The sequence below is a fragment of the Gymnoscopelus microlampas genome (genome assembly GCF_963454915.1).
Source record: "Gymnoscopelus microlampas genome assembly, chromosome: 5".
NCBI lineage: Eukaryota > Metazoa > Chordata > Actinopteri > Myctophiformes > Myctophidae > Gymnoscopelus > Gymnoscopelus microlampas.
In genome coordinates, this window is record NC_139942.1 from 49,416,796 (window position 1) to 49,439,017 (window position 22,222).

Here is a 22,222-nt window from a genome sequence, read left to right on the forward strand (position 1 = left end):
TTTTTCTTTTGAAATCATTTGTAGTTTTGGAGATATTTAACTTTAAGCGCCCCATTCATTGTCGATGCGGCAATGGACATTTAAAGGCAGGCTTACAACTACATACTTACGCCTAGTAACCTCATTCATACTTTAAAATGTTCGTCTTACTCTGGACATGTTTGCCTGAAAAGGAATCTTTGAAATGTTTAATAGTTTTAGAATTGTACTCCTTTAAAAGTTCAGAGATTTAGAATGGAGGTCGATGGACGAATTTGGGACCTCAAAAAAACACTTTCACCTAGAAACTCCATTCACAGTTCAAAAATTCCACGTTACTGTGGACATGCATGCTTGAGATTTTTTCTTTTGAAATCATTTGTAGTTTTGGAGATATTTAACTTTAAGCGCCCCATTCATTGTCGATGCGGCAATGGACATTTAAAGGCAGGCTTACAACTACATACTTACGCCTAATAACCTCATTCATACTTTAAAATGTTCGTCTTACTCTGGACATGTTTGCCTGAAAAGGAATCTTTGAAATGTTGCATAGTTTTAGAATTGTACTCCTTTAAAAGTTCAGAGATTTAGAATGGAGGCGGATGGAAGGTTAGGGTTAGGGTATAGGGACCTCAAAAAAACACGTTCACCTAGAAACTCCATTCACAGTTCAAAAATTCCACCTTACTGTGGACATGCATGCTTGAGATTTTTTCTTTTGAAATCATTTGTAGTTTTGGAGATATTTAACTTTAAGCGCCCCATTCATTGTCGATGCGGCAATGGACATTTAAAGGCAGGCTTACAACTACATACTTACGCCTAGTAACCTCATTCATACTTTAAAATGTTCGTCTTACTCTGGACATGTTTGCCTGAAAAGGAATCTTTGAAATGTTTAATAGTTTTAGAATTGTACTCCTTTAAAAGTTCAGAGATTTAGAATGGAGGTCGATGGACGAATTTGGGACCTCAAAAAAACACTTTCACCTAGAAACTCCATTCACAGTTCAAAAATTCCACGTTACTGTGGACATGCATGCTTGAGATTTTTTCTTTTGAAATCATTTGTAGTTTTGGAGATATTTAACTTTAAGCGCCCCATTCATTGTCGATGCGGCAATGGACATTTAAAGGCAGGCTTACAACTACATACTTACGCCTAATAACCTCATTCATACTTTAAAATGTTCGTCTTACTCTGGACATGTTTGCCTGAAAAGGAATCTTTGAAATGTTGCATAGTTTTAGAATTGTACTCCTTTAAAAGTTCAGAGATTTAGAATGGAGGCGGATGGAAGGTTAGGGTTAGGGTATAGGGACCTCAAAAAAACACGTTCACCTAGAAACTCCATTCACAGTTCAAAAATTCCACCTTACTGTGGACATGCATGCTTGAGATTTTTTCTTTTGAAATCATTTGTAGTTTTGGAGATATTTAACTTTAAGCGCCCCATTCATTGTCGATGCGGCAATGGACATTTAAAGGCAGGCTTACAACTACATACTTACGCCTAGTAACCTCATTCATACTTTAAAATGTTCATCTTACTCTGGACATGTTTGCTTGAAAAGGAATCTTTGAAATGTTTAATAGTTTTAGAATTGTACTCCTTTAAAAGTTCAGAGATTTAGAATGGAGGTCGATGGACGAATTTGGGACCTCAAAAAACACTTTCACCTAGAAACTCCATTCACAGTTCAAAAATTCCACGTTACTGTGGACATGCATGCTTGAGATTTTTTCTTTTGAAATCATTTGTAGTTTTGGAGATATTTAACTTTAAGCGCCCCATTCATTGTTGATGCGGCAATGGACATTTAAAGGCAGGCTTACAACTACATACTTACGCCTAGTAACCTCATTCATACTTTAAAATGTTCGTCTTACTCTGGACATGTTTGCCTGAAAAGGAATCTTTGAAATGTTGCATAGTTTTAGAATTGTACTCCTTTAAAAGTTCAGAGATTTAGAATGGAGGCGGATGGAAGGTTAGGGTTAGGCTATAGGGACCTCAAAAAAACACGTTCACCTAGAAACTCCATTCACAGTTCAAAAATTCCACCTTACTGTGGACATGCATGCTTGAGATTTTTTCTTTTGAAATCATTTGTAGTTTTGGAGATATTTAACTTTAAGCGCCCCATTCATTGTCGATGCGGCAATGGACATTTAAAGGCAGGCTTACAACTACATACTTACGTCTAGTAACCTCATTCATACTTTAAAATGTTCATCTTACTCTGGACATGTTTGCTTGAAAAGGAATCTTTGAAATGTTTAATAGTTTTAGAATTGTACTCCTTTAAAAGTTCAGAGATTTAGAATGGAGGTCGATGGACGAATTTGGGACCTCAAAAAAACACTATCACCTAGAAACTCCATTCACAGTTCAAAAATTCCACGTTACTGTGGACATGCATGCTTGAGATTTTTTCTTTTGAAATCATTTGTAGTTTTGGAGATATTTAACTTTAAGCGCCTCATTCATTGTCGATGCGGCAATGGACATTTAAAGGCAGGCTTACAACTACATACTTACGCCTAGTAACCTCATTCATACTTTAAAATGTTCATCTTACTCTGGACATGTTTGCCTGAAAAGGAATCTTTGAAATGTTGCATAGTTTTAGAATTGTACTCCTTTAAAAGTTCAGAGATTTAGAATGGAGGCGGATGGAAGGTTTTGGGACCTCAAAAAAACACTTTCACCTAGAAACTCCATTCACAGTTCAAAAATTCCCCCTTACTGTGGACATGCATCCTTGAGATGTTTTACTTTGAAATGATTTGTAGTTTTTGAAATATTTAACTTTAAGCGCCTAATGCATTGTCAATGGCAATGGATATTTAAAGGGAAAAGGGTACAAAGTTTTAAAGGCTAAGTAACAAGTCAGAACCTCTGTGGTGCAGTGGTTTAGATACAGGACTTGGAAACAGAAGGTTACCGGTTCAAATCCAACCAGGACAGGTTTCCAACCAAAACCTGACTCTTGCACCTTTATCTGATCTTTCACTGAAGAGCGTGTAAGAGACCATAGAAAGTTTGTACCATGGTGGAGCAGTGGTTAAGATTCAGGCCTTGCATACTGAAGGTCCTGAGTTCAAATCCCGCAAGGACATCTTTCTAACTTTTACCTGGGGCTTTTACCTTTATATAATCTTTGAGAAACTTCACTTTGCAGACTAACTTCTAGAAAAACAAGTTAAAAACACCAGGAAACCTGTAACTCTCAGCCAACAGCTTAGCTCAACTGGTAGAGCGTTTGTCCAATAACATGACTTGACCTGACTTGTGTGGTTTCGATTCCCACTCGAGTCAAGTGTCCCCGGTATCTTGGGGCAACGGATAAATTGACTGATATCCTTAGTGATGCGCTTCACTTTGCATAGCTCAACTGGTAGAGCGTCTGTCCAATAACATGACTTGACTTGACCGTAGAATAACTTGTATTATTATGCTGTTGGCTGAGAGTTACAGGTTTCCTGATGATTCTAACTTGTTTTTCTAGAAGTTAGTCTGCAAAGGGAAGCATCACTAAGGATATCAGCAACGGATAAATTGACTGATATCCGTAGAATAACTTGTACAACTATGCTGTTGGCTGAGAGTTACAGGTTTCCTGGTGGTTCTAACTTGTTTTTCTAGAAGTTAGTCTGCAAAGGGAAGCATCACAAAGGATATCAGTCAATTTATCCGTTGCCCCAAGATACCGGGGACACTTGACTCAAGTGAGAATCGAACCCACACAAGTCAGGTCAAGTCATGTTATTGGACAGACGCTCTACCAGTTGAGCTAAGCTGTTGGCTGAGAGGCACAGGTTTCCTGGTGGTTTTAACTTGTTTTTCTAGAAGTTAGTCTGCAAAGGGAAGCATCACAGTAAAGACACCAGTGGGATTTGAACTCATGGCCTCTGGATCATGAATACCGCGTCTCAACCCATTGAGCTAACTGTTGGCCAAGAAATACAGCCTTCCTGGTGCTTTGACTTGAACAACAAACAAGACAAATACATTTATTTTTTCACCATTGTGTCACTACCGAAACGAAAGTTTGTCACTACCGAAACGAAAGTTAAATCCGAAAAAATCACTAAGTGTGGAGGCCAAAATCGTCCCCCCAAAAACCTGTTAGGAGTACGTTTCAGGCAATTTAGAGTTGATTGGTAATTTTCGTTTCGGTAAAATTTATTTTACCGAAACGAAAGTTAAATCCAAAAAAATCACTAAGTGTGGAGGCCAAAATCGTCCCCCCAAAAACCTGTTAGGAGTAGGTTTCAGGCAATTTAGAGTTGATTGGTAGTACTTTGTAGTGACTTTTTTTGGTCCCTAACATTGAATAACTTAAAACAAATGTGTTACTTTTCACATTCAACCTAACCTAACCATAACCCTAAAGGCAGGCTTACAACTACATACTTACGCCTAGTAACCTCATTCATACTTTAAAATGTTCATCTTACTCTGGACATGTTTGCCTGAAAAGGAATCTTTGAAATGTTGCATAGTTTTAGAATTGTACTCCTTTAAAAGTTCAGAGATTTAGAATGGAGGCGGATGGAAGGTTAGGGTTAGGGTATAGGGACCTCAAAAAAACACGTTCACCTAGAAACTCCATTCACAGTTCAAAAATTCCACCTTACTGTGGACATGCATGCTTGAGATTTTTTCTTTTGAAATCATTTGTAGTTTTGGAGATATTTAACTTTAAGCGCCCCATTCATTGTCAATGCGGCAATGGACATTTAAAGGCAGGCTTACAACTACATACTTACGCCTAGTAACCTCATTCATACTTTAAAATGTTCGTCTTACTCTGGACATGTTTGCCTGAAAAGGAATCTTTGAAATGTTGCATAGTTTTAGAATTGTACTCCTTTAAAAGTTCAGAGATTTAGAATGGAGGCGGATGGAAGGTTAGGGTTAGGTATAGGGACCTCAAAAAAACACGTTCACCTAGAAACTCCATTCACAGTTCAAAAAATCCACCTTACTGTGGACATGCATGCTTGAGATTTTTTCTTTTGAAATCATTTGTAGTTTTGGAGATATTTAACTTTAAGCGCCCCATTCATTGTCGATGCGGCAATGGACATTTAAAGGCAGGCTTACAACTACATACTTACGCCTAGTAACCTCATTCATACTTTAAAATGTTCGTCTTACTCTGGACATGTTTGTCTGAAAAGGAATCTTTGAAATGTTGCATAGTTTTAGAATTGTACTCCTTTAAAAGTTCAGAGATTTAGAATGGAGGCGGATGGAAGGTTAGGGTTAGGGTATAGGGACCTCAAAAAAACACGTTCACCTAGAAACTCCATTCACAGTTCAAAAATTCCACCTTACTGTGGACATGCATGCTTGAGATTTTTTCTTTTGAAATCATTTGTAGTTTTGGAGATATTTAACTTTAAGCGCCCCATTCATTGTCGATGCGGCAATGGACATTTAAAGGCAGGCTTACAACTACATACTTACGCCTAGTAACCTCATTCATACTTTAAAATGTTCGTCTTACTCTGGACATGTTTGCCTGAAAAGGAATCTTTGAAATGTTGCATAGTTTTAGAATTGTACTCCTTTAAAAGTTCAGAGATTTAGAATGGAGGCGGATGGAAGGTTAGGGTTAGGGTATAGGGACCTCAAAAAAACACGTTCACCTAGAAACTCCATTCACAGTTCAAAAATTCCACCTTACTGTGAACATGCATGCTTGAGATTTTTTCTTTTGAAATCATTTGTAGTTTGGAGATATTTAACTTTAAGCGCCCCATTCATTGTCAATGCGGCAATGGACATTTAAAGGCAGGCTTACAACTACATACTTACGCCTAGTAACCTCATTCATACTTTAAAATGTTCGTCTTACTCTGGACATGTTTGCCTGAAAAGGAATCTTTGAAATGTTGCATAGTTTTAGAATTGTACTCCTTTAAAAGTTCAGAGATTTAGAATGGAGGCGGATGGAAGGTTAGGGTTAGGGTATAGGGACCTAAAAAAAACACGTTCACCTAGAAACTCCGTTCACAGTTCAAAAATTCCACCTTACTGTGGACATGCATGCTTGAGATTTTTTCTTTTGAAATCATTTGTAGTTTTGGAGATATTTAACTTTAAGCGCCCCATTCATTGTCGATGCGGCAATGGACATTTAAAGGCAGGCTTACAACTACATACTTACGCCTAGTAACCTCATTCATACTTTAAAATGTTCGTCTTACTCTGGACATGTTTGCCTGAAAAGGAATCTTTGAAATGTTGCATAGTTTTAGAATTGTACTCCTTTAAAAGTTCAGAGATTTAGAATAGAGGCGGATGGAAGGTTAGGGTTAGGGTATAGGGACCTCAAAAAAACACGTTCACCTAGAAACTCCATTCACAGTTCAAAAATTCCACCTTACTGTGGACATGCATGCTTGAGATTTTTTCTTTTGAAATCATTTGTAGTTTTGGAGATATTTAACTTTAAGCGCCCCATTCATTGTCGATGCGGCAATGGACATTTAAAGGCAGGCTTACAACTACATACTTACGCCTAGTAACCTCATTCATACTTTAAAATGTTCGTCTTACTCTGGACATGTTTGCCTGAAAAGGAATCTTTGAAATGTTGCATAGTTTTAGAATTGTACTCCTTTAAAAGTTCAGAGATTTAGAATGGAGGCGGATGGAAGGTTAGGGTTAGGGTATAGGGACCTCAAAAAAACACGTTCACCTAGAAACTCCATTCACAGTTCAAAAATTCCACCTTACTGTGAACATGCATGCTTGAGATTTTTTCTTTTGAAATCATTTGTAGTTTGGAGATATTTAACTTTAAGCGCCCCATTCATTGTCAATGCGGCAATGGACATTTAAAGGCAGGCTTACAACTACATACTTACGCCTAGTAACCTCATTCATACTTTAAAATGTTCGTCTTACTCTGGACATGTTTGCCTGAAAAGGAATCTTTGAAATGTTGCATAGTTTTAGAATTGTACTCCTTTAAAAGTTCAGAGATTTAGAATGGAGGCGGATGGAAGGTTAGGGTTAGGGTATAGGGACCTAAAAAAAACACGTTCACCTAGAAACTCCGTTCACAGTTCAAAAATTCCACCTTACTGTGGACATGCATGCTTGAGATTTTTTCTTTTGAAATCATTTGTAGTTTTGGAGATATTTAACTTTAAGCGCCCCATTCATTGTCGATGCGGCAATGGACATTTAAAGGCAGGCTTACAACTACATACTTACGCCTAGTAACCTCATTCATACTTTAAAATGTTCGTCTTACTCTGGACATGTTTGCCTGAAAAGGAATCTTTGAAATGTTGCATAGTTTTAGAATTGTACTCCTTTAAAAGTTCAGAGATTTAGAATAGAGGCGGATGGAAGGTTAGGGTTAGGGTATAGGGACCTCAAAAAAACACGTTCACCTAGAAACTCCATTCACAGTTCAAAAATTCCACCTTACTGTGAACATGCATGCTTGAGATTTTTTCTTTTGAAATCATTTGTAGTTTTGGAGATATTTAACTTTAAGCGCCCCATTCATTGTCGATGCGGCAATGGACATTTAAAGGCAGGCTTACAACTACATACTTACGCCTAGTAACCTCATTCATACTTTAAAATGTTCGTCTTACTCTGGACATGTTTGCCTGAAAAGGAATCTTTGAAATGTTGCATAGTTTTAGAATTGTACTCCTTTAAAAGTTCAGAGATTTAGAATGGAGAAGGATGGAAGGTTAGGGTTAGGGTATAGGGACCTCAAAAAAACACGTTCACCTAGAAACTCCATTCACAGTTCAAAAATTCCACCTTACTGTGGACATGCATGCTTGAGATTTTTCTTTTGAAATCATTTGTAGTTTTGGAGATATTTAACTTTAAGCGCCCCATTCATTGTCGATGCGGCAATGGACATTTAAAGGCAGGCTTACAACTACATACTTATGCCTAGTAACCACATTCATACTTTAAAATGTTCGTCTTACTCTGGACATGTTTGCCTGAAAAGGAATCTTTGAAATGTTGCATAGTTTTAGAATTGTACTCCTTTAAAAGTTCAGAGATTTAGAGTGGAGGCGGATGGAAGGTTGGGGTTAGGGTATAGGGACCTCAAAAAAACACGTTCACCTAGAAACTCCATTCACAGTTCAAAAATTCCACCTTACTGTGGACATGCATGCTTGAGATTTTTTCTTTTGAAATCATTTGTAGTTTTGGAGATATTTAACTTTAAGCGCCCCATTCATTGTCGATGCGGCAATGGACATTTAAAGGCAGGCTTACAACTACATACTTACGCCTAGTAACCTCATTCATACTTTAAAATGTTCATCTTACTCTGGACATGTTTGCTTGAAAAGGAATCTTTGAAATGTTTAATAGTTTTAGAATTGTACTCCTTTAAAAGTTCAGAGATTTAGAATGGAGGTCGATGGACGAATTTGGGACCTCAAAAAAACACTTTCACCTAGAAACTCCATTCACAGTTCAAAAATTCCACGTTACTGTGGACATGCATGCTTGAGATTTTTTCTTTTGAAATCATTTGTAGTTTTGGAGATATTTAACTTTAAGCGCCCCATTCATTGTTGATGCGGCAATGGACATTTAAAGGCAGGCTTACAACTACATACTTACGCCTAGTAACCTCATTCATACTTTAAAATGTTCGTCTTACTCTGGACATGTTTGCCTGAAAAGGAATCTTTGAAATGTTGCATAGTTTTAGAATTGTACTCCTTTAAAAGTTCAGAGATTTAGAATGGAGGCGGATGGAAGGTTAGGGTTAGGCTATAGGGACCTCAAAAAAACACGTTCACCTAGAAACTCCATTCACAGTTCAAAAATTCCACCTTACTGTGGACATGCATGCTTGAGATTTTTTCTTTTGAAATCATTTGTAGTTTTGGAGATATTTAACTTTAAGCGCCCCATTCATTGTCGATGCGGCAATGGACATTTAAAGGCAGGCTTACAACTACATACTTACGCCTAGTAACCTCATTCATACTTTAAAATGTTCGTCTTACTCTGGACATGTTTGCCTGAAAAGGAATCTTTGAAATGTTGCATAGTTTTAGAATTGTACTCCTTTAAAAGTTCAGAGATTTAGAATGGAGGCGGATGGAAGGTTAGGGTTAGGTATAGGGACCTCAAAAAAACACGTTCACCTAGAAACTCCATTCACAGTTCAAAAAATCCACCTTACTGTGGACATGCATGCTTGAGATTTTTTCTTTTGAAATCATTTGTAGTTTTGGAGATATTTAACTTTAAGCGCCCCATTCATTGTCGATGCGGCAATGGACATTTAAAGGCAGGCTTACAACTACATACTTATGCCTAGTAACCTCATTCATACTTTAAAATGTTCGTCTTACTCTGGACATGTTTGCCTGAAAAGGAATCTTTGAAATGTTGCATAGTTTTAGAATTGTACTCCTTTAAAAGTTCAGAGATTTAGAATGGAGGCGGATGGAAGGTTAGGGTTAGGGTATAGGGACCTCAAAAAAACACGTTCACCTAGAAACTCCATTCACAGTTCAAAAATTCCACCTTACTGTGGACATGCATGCTTGAGATTTTTTCTTTTGAAATCATTTGTAGTTTTGGAGATATTTAACTTTAAGCGCCCCATTCATTGTCGATGCGGCAATGGACATTTAAAGGCAGGCTTACAACTACATACTTACGCCTAGTAACCTCATTCATACTTTAAAATGTTCGTCTTACTCTGGACATGTTTGCCTGAAAAGGAATCTTTGAAATGTTTAATAGTTTTAGAATTGTACTCCTTTAAAAGTTCAGAGATTTAGAATGGAGGTCGATGGACGAATTTGGGACCTCAAAAAAACACTTTCACCTAGAAACTCCATTCACAGTTCAAAAATTCCACGTTACTGTGGACATGCATGCTTGAGATTTTTTCTTTTGAAATCATTTGTAGTTTTGGAGATATTTAACTTTAAGCGCCCCATTCATTGTCGATGCGGCAATGGACATTTAAAGGCAGGCTTACAACTACATACTTACGCCTAATAACCTCATTCATACTTTAAAATGTTCGTCTTACTCTGGACATGTTTGCCTGAAAAGGAATCTTTGAAATGTTGCATAGTTTTAGAATTGTACTCCTTTAAAAGTTCAGAGATTTAGAATGGAGGCGGATGGAAGGTTAGGGTTAGGGTATAGGGACCTCAAAAAAACACGTTCACCTAGAAACTCCATTCACAGTTCAAAAATTCCACCTTACTGTGGACATGCATGCTTGAGATTTTTTCTTTTGAAATCATTTGTAGTTTTGGAGATATTTAACTTTAAGCGCCCCATTCATTGTCGATGCGGCAATGGACATTTAAAGGCAGGCTTACAACTACATACTTACGTCTAGTAACCTCATTCATACTTTAAAATGTTCATCTTACTCTGGACATGTTTGCTTGAAAAGGAATCTTTGAAATGTTTAATAGTTTTAGAATTGTACTCCTTTAAAAGTTCAGAGATTTAGAATGGAGGTCGATGGACGAATTTGGGACCTCAAAAAAACACTTTCACCTAGAAACTCCATTCACAGTTCAAAAATTCCACGTTACTGTGGACATGCATGCTTGAGATTTTTTCTTTTGAAATCATTTGTAGTTTTGGAGATATTTAACTTTAAGCGCCTCATTCATTGTCGATGCGGCAATGGACATTTAAAGGCAGGCTTACAACTACATACTTACGTCTAGTAACCTCATTCATACTTTAAAATGTTCATCTTACTCTGGACATGTTTGCTTGAAAAGGAATCTTTGAAATGTTTAATAGTTTTAGAATTGTACTCCTTTAAAAGTTCAGAGATTTAGAATGGAGGTCGATGGACGAATTTGGGACCTCAAAAAAACACTTTCACCTAGAAACTCCATTCACAGTTCAAAAATTCCACGTTACTGTGGACATGCATGCTTGAGATTTTTTCTTTTGAAATCATTTGTAGTTTTGGAGATATTTAACTTTAAGCGCCTCATTCATTGTCGATGCGGCAATGGACATTTAAAGGCAGGCTTACAACTACATACTTACGCCTAGTAACCTCATTCATACTTTAAAATGTTCATCTTACTCTGGACATGTTTGCCTGAAAAGGAATCTTTGAAATGTTGCATAGTTTTAGAATTGTACTCCTTTAAAAGTTCAGAGATTTAGAATGGAGGCGGATGGAAGGTTTTGGGACCTCAAAAAAACACTTTCACCTAGAAACTCCATTCACAGTTCAAAAATTCCCCCTTACTGTGGACATGCATGCTTGAGATGTTTTACTTTGAAATGATTTGTAGTTTTTGAAATATTTAACTTTAAGCGCCTAATGCATTGTCAATGGCAATGGATATTTAAAGGGAAAAGGGTACAAAGTTTTAAAGGCTAAGTAACAAGTCAGAACCTCTGTGGTGCAGTGGTTTAGATACAGGACTTGGAAACAGAAGGTTACCGGTTGAAATCCAACCAGGACAGGTTTTCAACCAAAACCTGACTCTTGCACCTTTATCTGATCTTTCACTGAAGAGCGTGTAAGAGACCATAGAAAGTATGTACCATGGTGGAGCAGTGGTTAAGATTCAGGCCTTGCATACTGAAGGTCCTGAGTTCAAATCCCACAAGGACATCTTTCTAACTTTTACCTGGGGCTGTTACCTTTATATAATCTTTGAGAAACTTCACTTTGCAGACTAACTTCTAGAAAAACAAGTTAAATCCACCAGGAAACCTGTAACTCTCAGCCAACAGCTTAGCTCAACTGGTAGAGCGTTTGTCCAATAACATGACTTGACCTGACTTGTGTGGGTTCGATTCCCACTCGAGTCAAGTGTCCCCGGTATCTTGGGGCAACGGATAAATTGACTGATATCCTTAGTGATGCGCTTCACTTTGCATAGCTCAACTGGTAGAGCGTCTGTCCAATAACATGACTTGACTTGACCGTAGAATAACTTGTATTATTATGCTGTTGGCTGAGAGTTACAGGTTTCCTGATGATTCTAACTTGTTTTTCTAGAAGTTAGTCTGCAAAGGGAAGCATCACTAAGGATATCAGCAACGGATAAATTGACTGATATCCGTAGAATAACTTGTACAACTATGCTGTTGGCTGAGAGTTATAGGTTTCCTGGTGGTTCTAACTTGTTTTTCTAGAAGTTAGTCTGCAAAGGGAAGCATCACAAAGGATATCAGTCAATTTATCCGTTGCCCCAAGATACCGGGGACACTTGACTCAAGTGGGAATCGAACCCACACAAGTCAGGTCAAGTCATGTTACTGGACAGACGCTCTACCAGTTGAGCTAAGCTGTTGGCTGAGAGATACAGGTTTCCTGGTGGTTTTAACTTGTTTCTCTAGAAGTTAGTCTGCAAAGGGAAGCATCACAGTAAAGACACCAGTGGGATTTGAACTCATGGCCTCTGGATCATGAATACCGCATCTCAACCCATTGAGCTAACTGTTGGCCAAGAAATACAGCCTTCCTGGTGCTTTGACTTGAACAACAAACAAGACAAATACATTTATTTTTTCACCATTGTGTCACTACCGAAACGAAAGTTTGTCACTACCGAAACGAAAGTTAAATCCGAAAAAATCACTAAGTGTGGAGGCCAAAATCGTCCCCCCAAAAACCTGTTAGGAGTACGTTTCAGGCAATTTAGAGTTGATTGGTAATTTTCGTTTCGGTAAAATTTATTTTACCGAAACGAAAGTTAAATCCAAAAAAATCACTAAGTGTGGAGGCCAAAATCGTCCCCCCAAAAACCTGTTAGGAGTAGGTTTCAGGCAATTTAGAGTTGATTGGTAGTACTTTGTAGTGACTTTTTTTGGTCCCTAACATTGAATAACTTAAAACAAATGTGTTACTTTTCACATTCAACCTAACCTAACCATAACCCTAAAGGCAGGCTTACAACTACATACTTACGCCTAGTAACCTCATTCATACTTTAAAATGTTCATCTTACTCTGGACATGTTTGCCTGAAAAGGAATCTTTGAAATGTTGCATAGTTTTAGAATTGTACTCCTTTAAAAGTTCAGAGATTTAGAATGGAGGCGGATGGAAGGTTAGGGTTAGGGTATAGGGACCTCAAAAAAACACGTTCACCTAGAAACTCCATTCAAAGTTCAAAAATTCCACCTTACTGTGGACATGCATGCTTGAGATTTTTTCTTTTGAAATCATTTGTAGTTTTGGAGATATTTAACTTTAAGCGCCCCATTCATTGTCGATGCGGCAATGGACATTTAAAGGCAGGCTTACAACTACATACTTACGCCTAGTAACCTCATTCATACTTTAAAATGTTCGTCTTACTCTGGACATGTTTGCCTGAAAAGGAATCTTTGAAATGTTGCATAGTTTTAGAATTGTACTCCTTTAAAAGTTCAGAGATTTAGAATGGAGGCGGATGGAAGGTTAGGGTTAGGTATAGGGACCTCAAAAAAACACGTTCACCTAGAAACTCCATTCACAGTTCAAAAAATCCACCTTACTGTGGACATGCATGCTTGAGATTTTTTCTTTTGAAATCATTTGTAGTTTTGGAGATATTTAACTTTAAGCGCCCCATTCATTGTCGATGCGGCAATGGACATTTAAAGGCAGGCTTACAACTACATACTTATGCCTAGTAACCTCATTCATACTTTAAAATGTTCGTCTTACTCTGGACATGTTTGTCTGAAAAGGAATCTTTGAAATGTTGCATAGTTTTAGAATTGTACTCCTTTAAAAGTTCAGAGATTTAGAATGGAGGCGGATGGAAGGTTAGGGTTAGGGTATAGGGACCTCAAAAAAACACGTTCACCTAGAAACTCCATTCACAGTTCAAAAATTCCACCTTACTGTGGACATGCATGCTTGAGATTTTTTCTTTTGAAATCATTTGTAGTTTTGGAGATATTTAACTTTAAGCGCCCCATTCATTGTCGATGCGGCAATGGACATTTAAAGGCAGGCTTACAACTACATACTTATGCCTAGTAACCTCATTCATACTTTAAAATGTTCGTCTTACTCTGGACATGTTTGCCTGAAAAGGAATCTTTGAAATGTTGCATAGTTTTAGAATTGTACTCCTTTAAAAGTTCAGAGATTTAGAATGGAGGCGGATGGAAGGTTAGGGTTAGGGTATAGGGACCTCAAAAAAACACGTTCACCTAGAAACTCCATTCACAGTTCAAAAATTCCACCTTACTGTGGACATGCATGCTTGAGATTTTTTCTTTTGAAATCATTTGTAGTTTTGGAGATATTTAACTTTAAGCGCCCCATTCATTGTCGATGCGGCAATGGACATTTAAAGGCAGGCTTACAACTACATACTTACGCCTAGTAACCTCATTCATACTTTAAAATGTTCGTCTTACTCTGGACATGTTTGCCTGAAAAGGAATCTTTGAAATGTTTAATAGTTTTAGAATTGTACTCCTTTAAAAGTTCAGAGATTTAGAATGGAGGTCGATGGACGAATTTGGGACCTCAAAAAAACACTTTCACCTAGAAACTCCATTCACAGTTCAAAAATTCCACGTTACTGTGGACATGCATGCTTGAGATTTTTTCTTTTGAAATCATTTGTAGTTTTGGAGATATTTAACTTTAAGCGCCCCATTCATTGTCGATGCGGCAATGGACATTTAAAGGCAGGCTTACAACTACATACTTACGCCTAATAACCTCATTCATACTTTAAAATGTTCGTCTTACTCTGGACATGTTTGCCTGAAAAGGAATCTTTGAAATGTTGCATAGTTTTAGAATTGTACTCCTTTAAAAGTTCAGAGATTTAGAATGGAGGCGGATGGAAGGTTAGGGTTAGGGTATAGGGACCTCAAAAAAACACGTTCACCTAGAAACTCCATTCACAGTTCAAAAATTCCACCTTACTGTGGACATGCATGCTTGAGATTTTTTCTTTTGAAATCATTTGTAGTTTTGGAGATATTTAACTTTAAGCGCCCCATTCATTGTCGATGCGGCAATGGACATTTAAAGGCAGGCTTACAACTACATACTTACGTCTAGTAACCTCATTCATACTTTAAAATGTTCATCTTACTCTGGACATGTTTGCTTGAAAAGGAATCTTTGAAATGTTTAATAGTTTTAGAATTGTACTCCTTTAAAAGTTCAGAGATTTAGAATGGAGGTCGATGGACGAATTTGGGACCTCAAAAAAACACTTTCACCTAGAAACTCCATTCACAGTTCAAAAATTCCACGTTACTGTGGACATGCATGCTTGAGATTTTTTCTTTTGAAATCATTTGTAGTTTTGGAGATATTTAACTTTAAGCGCCTCATTCATTGTCGATGCGGCAATGGACATTTAAAGGCAGGCTTACAACTACATACTTACGTCTAGTAACCTCATTCATACTTTAAAATGTTCATCTTACTCTGGACATGTTTGCTTGAAAAGGAATCTTTGAAATGTTTAATAGTTTTAGAATTGTACTCCTTTAAAAGTTCAGAGATTTAGAATGGAGGTCGATGGACGAATTTGGGACCTCAAAAAAACACTTTCACCTAGAAACTCCATTCACAGTTCAAAAATTCCACGTTACTGTGGACATGCATGCTTGAGATTTTTTCTTTTGAAATCATTTGTAGTTTTGGAGATATTTAACTTTAAGCGCCTCATTCATTGTCGATGCGGCAATGGACATTTAAAGGCAGGCTTACAACTACATACTTACGCCTAGTAACCTCATTCATACTTTAAAATGTTCATCTTACTCTGGACATGTTTGCCTGAAAAGGAATCTTTGAAATGTTGCATAGTTTTAGAATTGTACTCCTTTAAAAGTTCAGAGATTTAGAATGGAGGCGGATGGAAGGTTTTGGGACCTCAAAAAAACACTTTCACCTAGAAACTCCATTCACAGTTCAAAAATTCCCCCTTACTGTGGACATGCATGCTTGAGATGTTTTACTTTGAAATGATTTGTAGTTTTTGAAATATTTAACTTTAAGCGCCTAATGCATTGTCAATGGCAATGGATATTTAAAGGGAAAAGGGTACAAAGTTTTAAAGGCTAAGTAACAAGTCAGAACCTCTGTGGTGCAGTGGTTTAGATACAGGACTTGGAAACAGAAGGTTACCGGTTGAAATCCAACCAGGACAGGTTTTCAACCAAAACCTGACTCTTGCACCTTTATCTGATCTTTCACTGAAGAGCGTGTAAGAGACCATAGAAAGTATGTACCATGGTGGAGCAGTGGTTAAGATTCAGGCCTTGCATACTGAAGGTCCTGAGTTCAAATCCCGCAAGGACATCTTTCTAACTTTTACCTGGGGCTTTTACCTTTATATAATCTTTGAGAAACTTCACTTTGCAGACTAACTTCTAGAAAAACAAGTTAAATCCACCAGGAAACCTGTAACTCTCAGCCAACAGCTTAGCTCAACTGGTAGAGCGTTTGTCCAATAACATGACTTGACCTGACTTGTGTGGGTTCGATTCCCACTCGAGTCAAGTGTCCCCGGTATCTTGGGGCAACGGATAAATTGACTGATATCCTTAGTGATGCGCTTCACTTTGCATAGCTCAACTGGTAGAGCGTCTGTCCAATAACATGACTTGACTTGACCGTAGAATAACTTGTATTATTATGCTGTTGGCTGAGAGTTACAGGTTTCCTGATGATTCTAACTTGTTTTTCTAGAAGTTAGTCTGCAAAGGGAAGCATCACTAAGGATATCAGCAACGGATAAATTGACTGATATCCGTAGAATAACTTGTACAACTATGCTGTTGGCTGAGAGTTATAGGTTTCCTGGTGGTTCTAACTTGTTTTTCTAGAAGTTAGTCTGCAAAGGGAAGCATCACAAAGGATATCAGTCAATTTATCCGTTGCCCCAAGATACCGGGGACACTTGACTCAAGTGGGAATCGAACCCACACAAGTCAGGTCAAGTCATGTTACTGGACAGACGCTCTACCAGTTGAGCTAAGCTGTTGGCTGAGAGATACAGGTTTCCTGGTGGTTTTAACTTGTTTTTCTAGAAGTTAGTCTGCAAAGGGAAGCATCACAGTAAAGACACCAGTGGGATTTGAACTCATGGCCTCTGGATCATGAATACCGCATCTCAACCCATTGAGCTAACTGTTGGCCAAGAAATACAGCCTTCCTGGTGCTTTGACTTGAACAACAAACAAGACAAATACATTTATTTTTTCACCATTGTGTCACTACCGAAACGAAAGTTTGTCACTACCGAAACGAAAGTTAAATCCGAAAAAATCACTAAGTGTGGAGGCCAAAATCGTCCCCCCAAAAACCTGTTAGGAGTACGTTTCAGGCAATTTAGAGTTGATTGGTAATTTTCGTTTCGGTAAAATTTATTTTACCGAAACGAAAGTTAAATCCAAAAAAATCACTAAGTGTGGAGGCCAAAATCGTCCCCCCAAAAACCTGTTAGGAGTAGGTTTCAGGCAATTTAGAGTTGATTGGTAGTACTTTGTAGTGACTTTTTTTGGTCCCTAACATTGAATAACTTAAAACAAATGTGTTACTTTTCACATTCAACCTAACCTAACCATAACCCTAAAGGCAGGCTTACAACTACATACTTACGCCTAGTAACCTCATTCATACTTTAAAATGTTCATCTTACTCTGGACATGTTTGCCTGAAAAGGAATCTTTGAAATGTTGCATAGTTTTAGAATTGTACTCCTTTAAAAGTTCAGAGATTTAGAATGGAGGCGGATGGAAGGTTAGGGTTAGGGTATAGGGACCTCAAAAAAACACGTTCACCTAGAAACTCCATTCAAAGTTCAAAAATTCCACCTTACTGTGGACATGCATGCTTGAGATTTTTTCTTTTGAAATCATTTGTAGTTTTGGAGATATTTAACTTTAAGCGCCCCATTCATTGTCGATGCGGCAATGGACATTTAAAGGCAGGCTTACAACTACATACTTACGCCTAGTAACCTCATTCATACTTTAAAATGTTCGTCTTACTCTGGACATGTTTGCCTGAAAAGGAATCTTTGAAATGTTGCATAGTTTTAGAATTGTACTCCTTTAAAAGTTCAGAGATTTAGAATGGAGGCGGATGGAAGGTTAGGGTTAGGTATAGGGACCTCAAAAAAACACGTTCACCTAGAAACTCCATTCACAGTTCAAAAAATCCACCTTACTGTGGACATGCATGCTTGAGATTTTTTCTTTTGAAATCATTTGTAGTTTTGGAGATATTTAACTTTAAGCGCCCCATTCATTGTCGATGCGGCAATGGACATTTAAAGGCAGGCTTACAACTACATACTTATGCCTAGTAACCTCATTCATACTTTAAAATGTTCGTCTTACTCTGGACATGTTTGTCTGAAAAGGAATCTTTGAAATGTTGCATAGTTTTAGAATTGTACTCCTTTAAAAGTTCAGAGATTTAGAATGGAGGCGGATGGAAGGTTAGGGTTAGGGTATAGGGACCTCAAAAAAACACGTTCACCTAGAAACTCCATTCACAGTTCAAAAATTCCACCTTACTGTGGACATGCATGCTTGAGATTTTTTCTTTTGAAATCATTTGTAGTTTTGGAGATATTTAACTTTAAGCGCCCCATTCATTGTCGATGCGGCAATGGACATTTAAAGGCAGGCTTACAACTACATACTTACGCCTAGTAACCTCATTCATACTTTAAAATGTTCGTCTTACTCTGGACATGTTTGCCTGAAAAGGAATCTTTGAAATGTTTAATAGTTTTAGAATTGTACTCCTTTAAAAGTTCAGAGATTTAGAATGGAGGTCGATGGACGAATTTGGGACCTCAAAAAAACACTTTCACCTAGAAACTCCATTCACAGTTCAAAAATTCCACGTTACTGTGGACATGCATGCTTGAGATTTTTTCTTTTGAAATCATTTGTAGTTTTGGAGATATTTAACTTTAAGCGCCCCATTCATTGTCGATGCGGCAATGGACATTTAAAGGCAGGCTTACAACTACATACTTACGCCTAATAACCTCATTCATACTTTAAAATGTTCGTCTTACTCTGGACATGTTTGCCTGAAAAGGAATCTTTGAAATGTTGCATAGTTTTAGAATTGTACTCCTTTAAAAGTTCAGAGATTTAGAATGGAGGCGGATGGAAGGTTAGGGTTAGGGTATAGGGACCTCAAAAAAACACGTTCACCTAGAAACTCCATTCACAGTTCAAAAATTCCACCTTACTGTGGACATGCATGCTTGAGATTTTTTCTTTTGAAATCATTTGTAGTTTTGGAGATATTTAACTTTAAGCGCCCCATTCATTGTCGATGCGGCAATGGACATTTAAAGGCAGGCTTACAACTACATACTTACGCCTAGTAACCTCATTCATACTTTAAAATGTTCGTCTTACTCTGGACATGTTTGCTTGAAAAGGAATCTTTGAAATGTTTAATAGTTAGTGTGGTTGCCCTAACAGGGCAACCAGACTATAGTACTCCTTATACTTTATTTGTTTATTTATTTATAGATAAACAATACTTCGGGCCGCTACTCCTCCCACAGTTTATTATTCCCAATTTAGTGCTATATGTCAAAATGACCGGTCTGACCGGGAATCGTGCACTTGCATAAGGCTAAGAGATTGGTTGCATGGTTTAATTGATATTGATTTATTAGTGCATTAAATTTCCCCATCCGCTTTAATGTTAAAGTGAAAAAACTCAAATTCAAGTATTTTTGTCTCAGAAACCGTAAGGGCTAGAGTTACCAGATTCGGAGGGAAGGTTCATAATTTAGTCCGAAATTATTTTAACAAATGTCACAACATTCAGCCTCATGGTGGCGCTATAACAGCCCCCTTTACGTTTTGGCCTGTAACTCTTGAACCGTAGGTCCTAAAATCAAAATTTCTTTTCACCTGGATTCCTTGGGTCACGACGCATCTCCCCATATAGGCCACGCCCATTTGCGTCTGGATAGATTTTTTGATATTGATTTATTAGTGCATTAAATATCCCCATCCACTTTAATGGGAATTGCAAAAACTCCCATTCAAGTATTTTTTTCTCGGAAACCGTAAGGCCTACAGTTACAAGACTTGGCGGGGAGGTTAATAGTTTTTTGCAAAATTATTATGAAAATAATCACACCAGTCGGCCACATGGTGGCGCTATAACAGCCCACTTTACCTTTTGGCCTATAACTCTTGAACCGTAGGTCGTAAAATCAAAATTTATTTTCCCCTGGATTCCTTGGGTCACGACGCAACTCCCCATATAGGCCACGCCCATTTCCGTTTGAATAGATTTTCCGCCATTTTGAATTTTCTAAAAAACACACTTTTAGCTCCTCCTCCCACATATTTTGTCCCGATTTCACAAAAATCGGTACACATGATCTCTGGGCCCATGCGGTAAACATATCCAAACGGCATTTTCATAGTCCTTACCGTTCGTCTGTAAATGGCTTCCAAAGTTAGCGGGAGGGGCCTGTTTTACCAAAAATGCCAGAAATCACGAACCAAACGTCCGGTTAATCCCAAATTTAAATCACATGTCGAGGGTGGTTTACTCAACAAATTCCCAAAAGCATTTCCACTTTGACCCATAGGGGGCGCCACAAATGCGCAAAATGTAACCGTTTGATGCAAAAACATTATTTCGGGGTGGATCGATCCTTTCAAAATGAAACGCAAGCAATCTCATGAGAGACGTGACAATGTAATTGGCGCAGCGTACGACGGTATTCCTCCCAGCGTATCCCTCAAGTCCCGGCGGCCGCAGCCCGCGACCGGCGTCGGCGCAACCACACTTTGCAATTGCAAATTGCGACGCGTCTAGTTTTAGAATTGTACTCCTTTAAAAGTTCAGAGATTTAGAATGGAGGTCGCTGGACGAATTTGGGACCTCAAAAAAACACTTTCACCTAGAAACTCCATTCACAGTTCAAAAATTCCACATTACTGTGGACATGCATGCTTGAGATTTTTTCTTTTGAAATCATTTGTAGTTTTGGAGATATTTAACTTTAAGCGCCTCATTCATTGTCGATGCGGCAATGGACATTTAAAGGCAGGCTTACAACTACATACTTACGCCTAGTAACCTCATTCATACTTTAAAATGTTCATCTTACTGTGGACATGTTTGCCTGAAAAGGAATCTTTGAAATGTTGCATAGTTTTAGAATTGTACTCCTTTAAAAGTTCAGAGATTTATAATGGAGGCGGATGGAAGGTTTTGGGACCTCAAAAAAACACTTTCACCTAGAAACTCCATTCACAGTACATAAATCCCCCCTTACTGTGTCCCCCTATACGTTGTCAATGGCAATGGATATTTACAAGTCAGAACCTCTGTGGTGCAGTGGTTTAGATACAGGACTTGCAACCAGAAGGTTGCCGGTTGAAATCCAACCAGGACAGGTTTCCAACCAATACCTGACTCTTGCACCTTTATCTGATCTTTCATTGAAGATCGTGTAAGAGACCATAGAAAGTATGTACCATGGTGGAACAGTGGTTAAGATTCAGGCCTTGCATATTGAAGGTCCTGAGTTCAAATCCCGCAAGGACATCTTTCTAACTTTTACCTGGGGCTTTTACCTTTATATAATCTTTACATTTGGGATGTTTCCTAACAATGGAAATTATCAGAATGTATTCAAGACAAAAGGCAGTGAAAATATGATTGTTTTAAAAAAAGTTTTCTGGTGTCTCACTTTACCCCAGGTCTGGGGTAAACCGAGACAAACCAGAAAAATCAATGGGGTAAACTGATCCACTTACTTTTTTCAGTTTAAAACTACCATAAAAACACATGTTCTAACAGTTAGAATACCAACAGCTAGCTTGACAACCACACATTCCAGAACTAATGTCAGACTAGTAACAGAATCATGGCAATTGGTCATTAAGCACATTTTGCTCTACACAATTGGAAGGTGTCTCACTTTACCCCAACCGAGACAAACCAGTTTTAACCAATCAAACCAATATTAGATTATCAAACCAATTGGATTATCAAACCAATATTAGATTAAAATATGTTTAAGTACTAAACTTAACTTTGAGACAGTTTCCCACTGTACCCCAAGCCGTTTGTCTCACTTTACCCCACAGCCACATTTTGGTGAAAAGGACCACTTTTAGCAATTCTGGCTAATCTTCAATTAGCATTAATCACATGGATGTATAGGTTTGTAGTTCATCAACATGCATGACATAAGTTTTTCTACCTGAATCAATTTTCTTTGACACAAC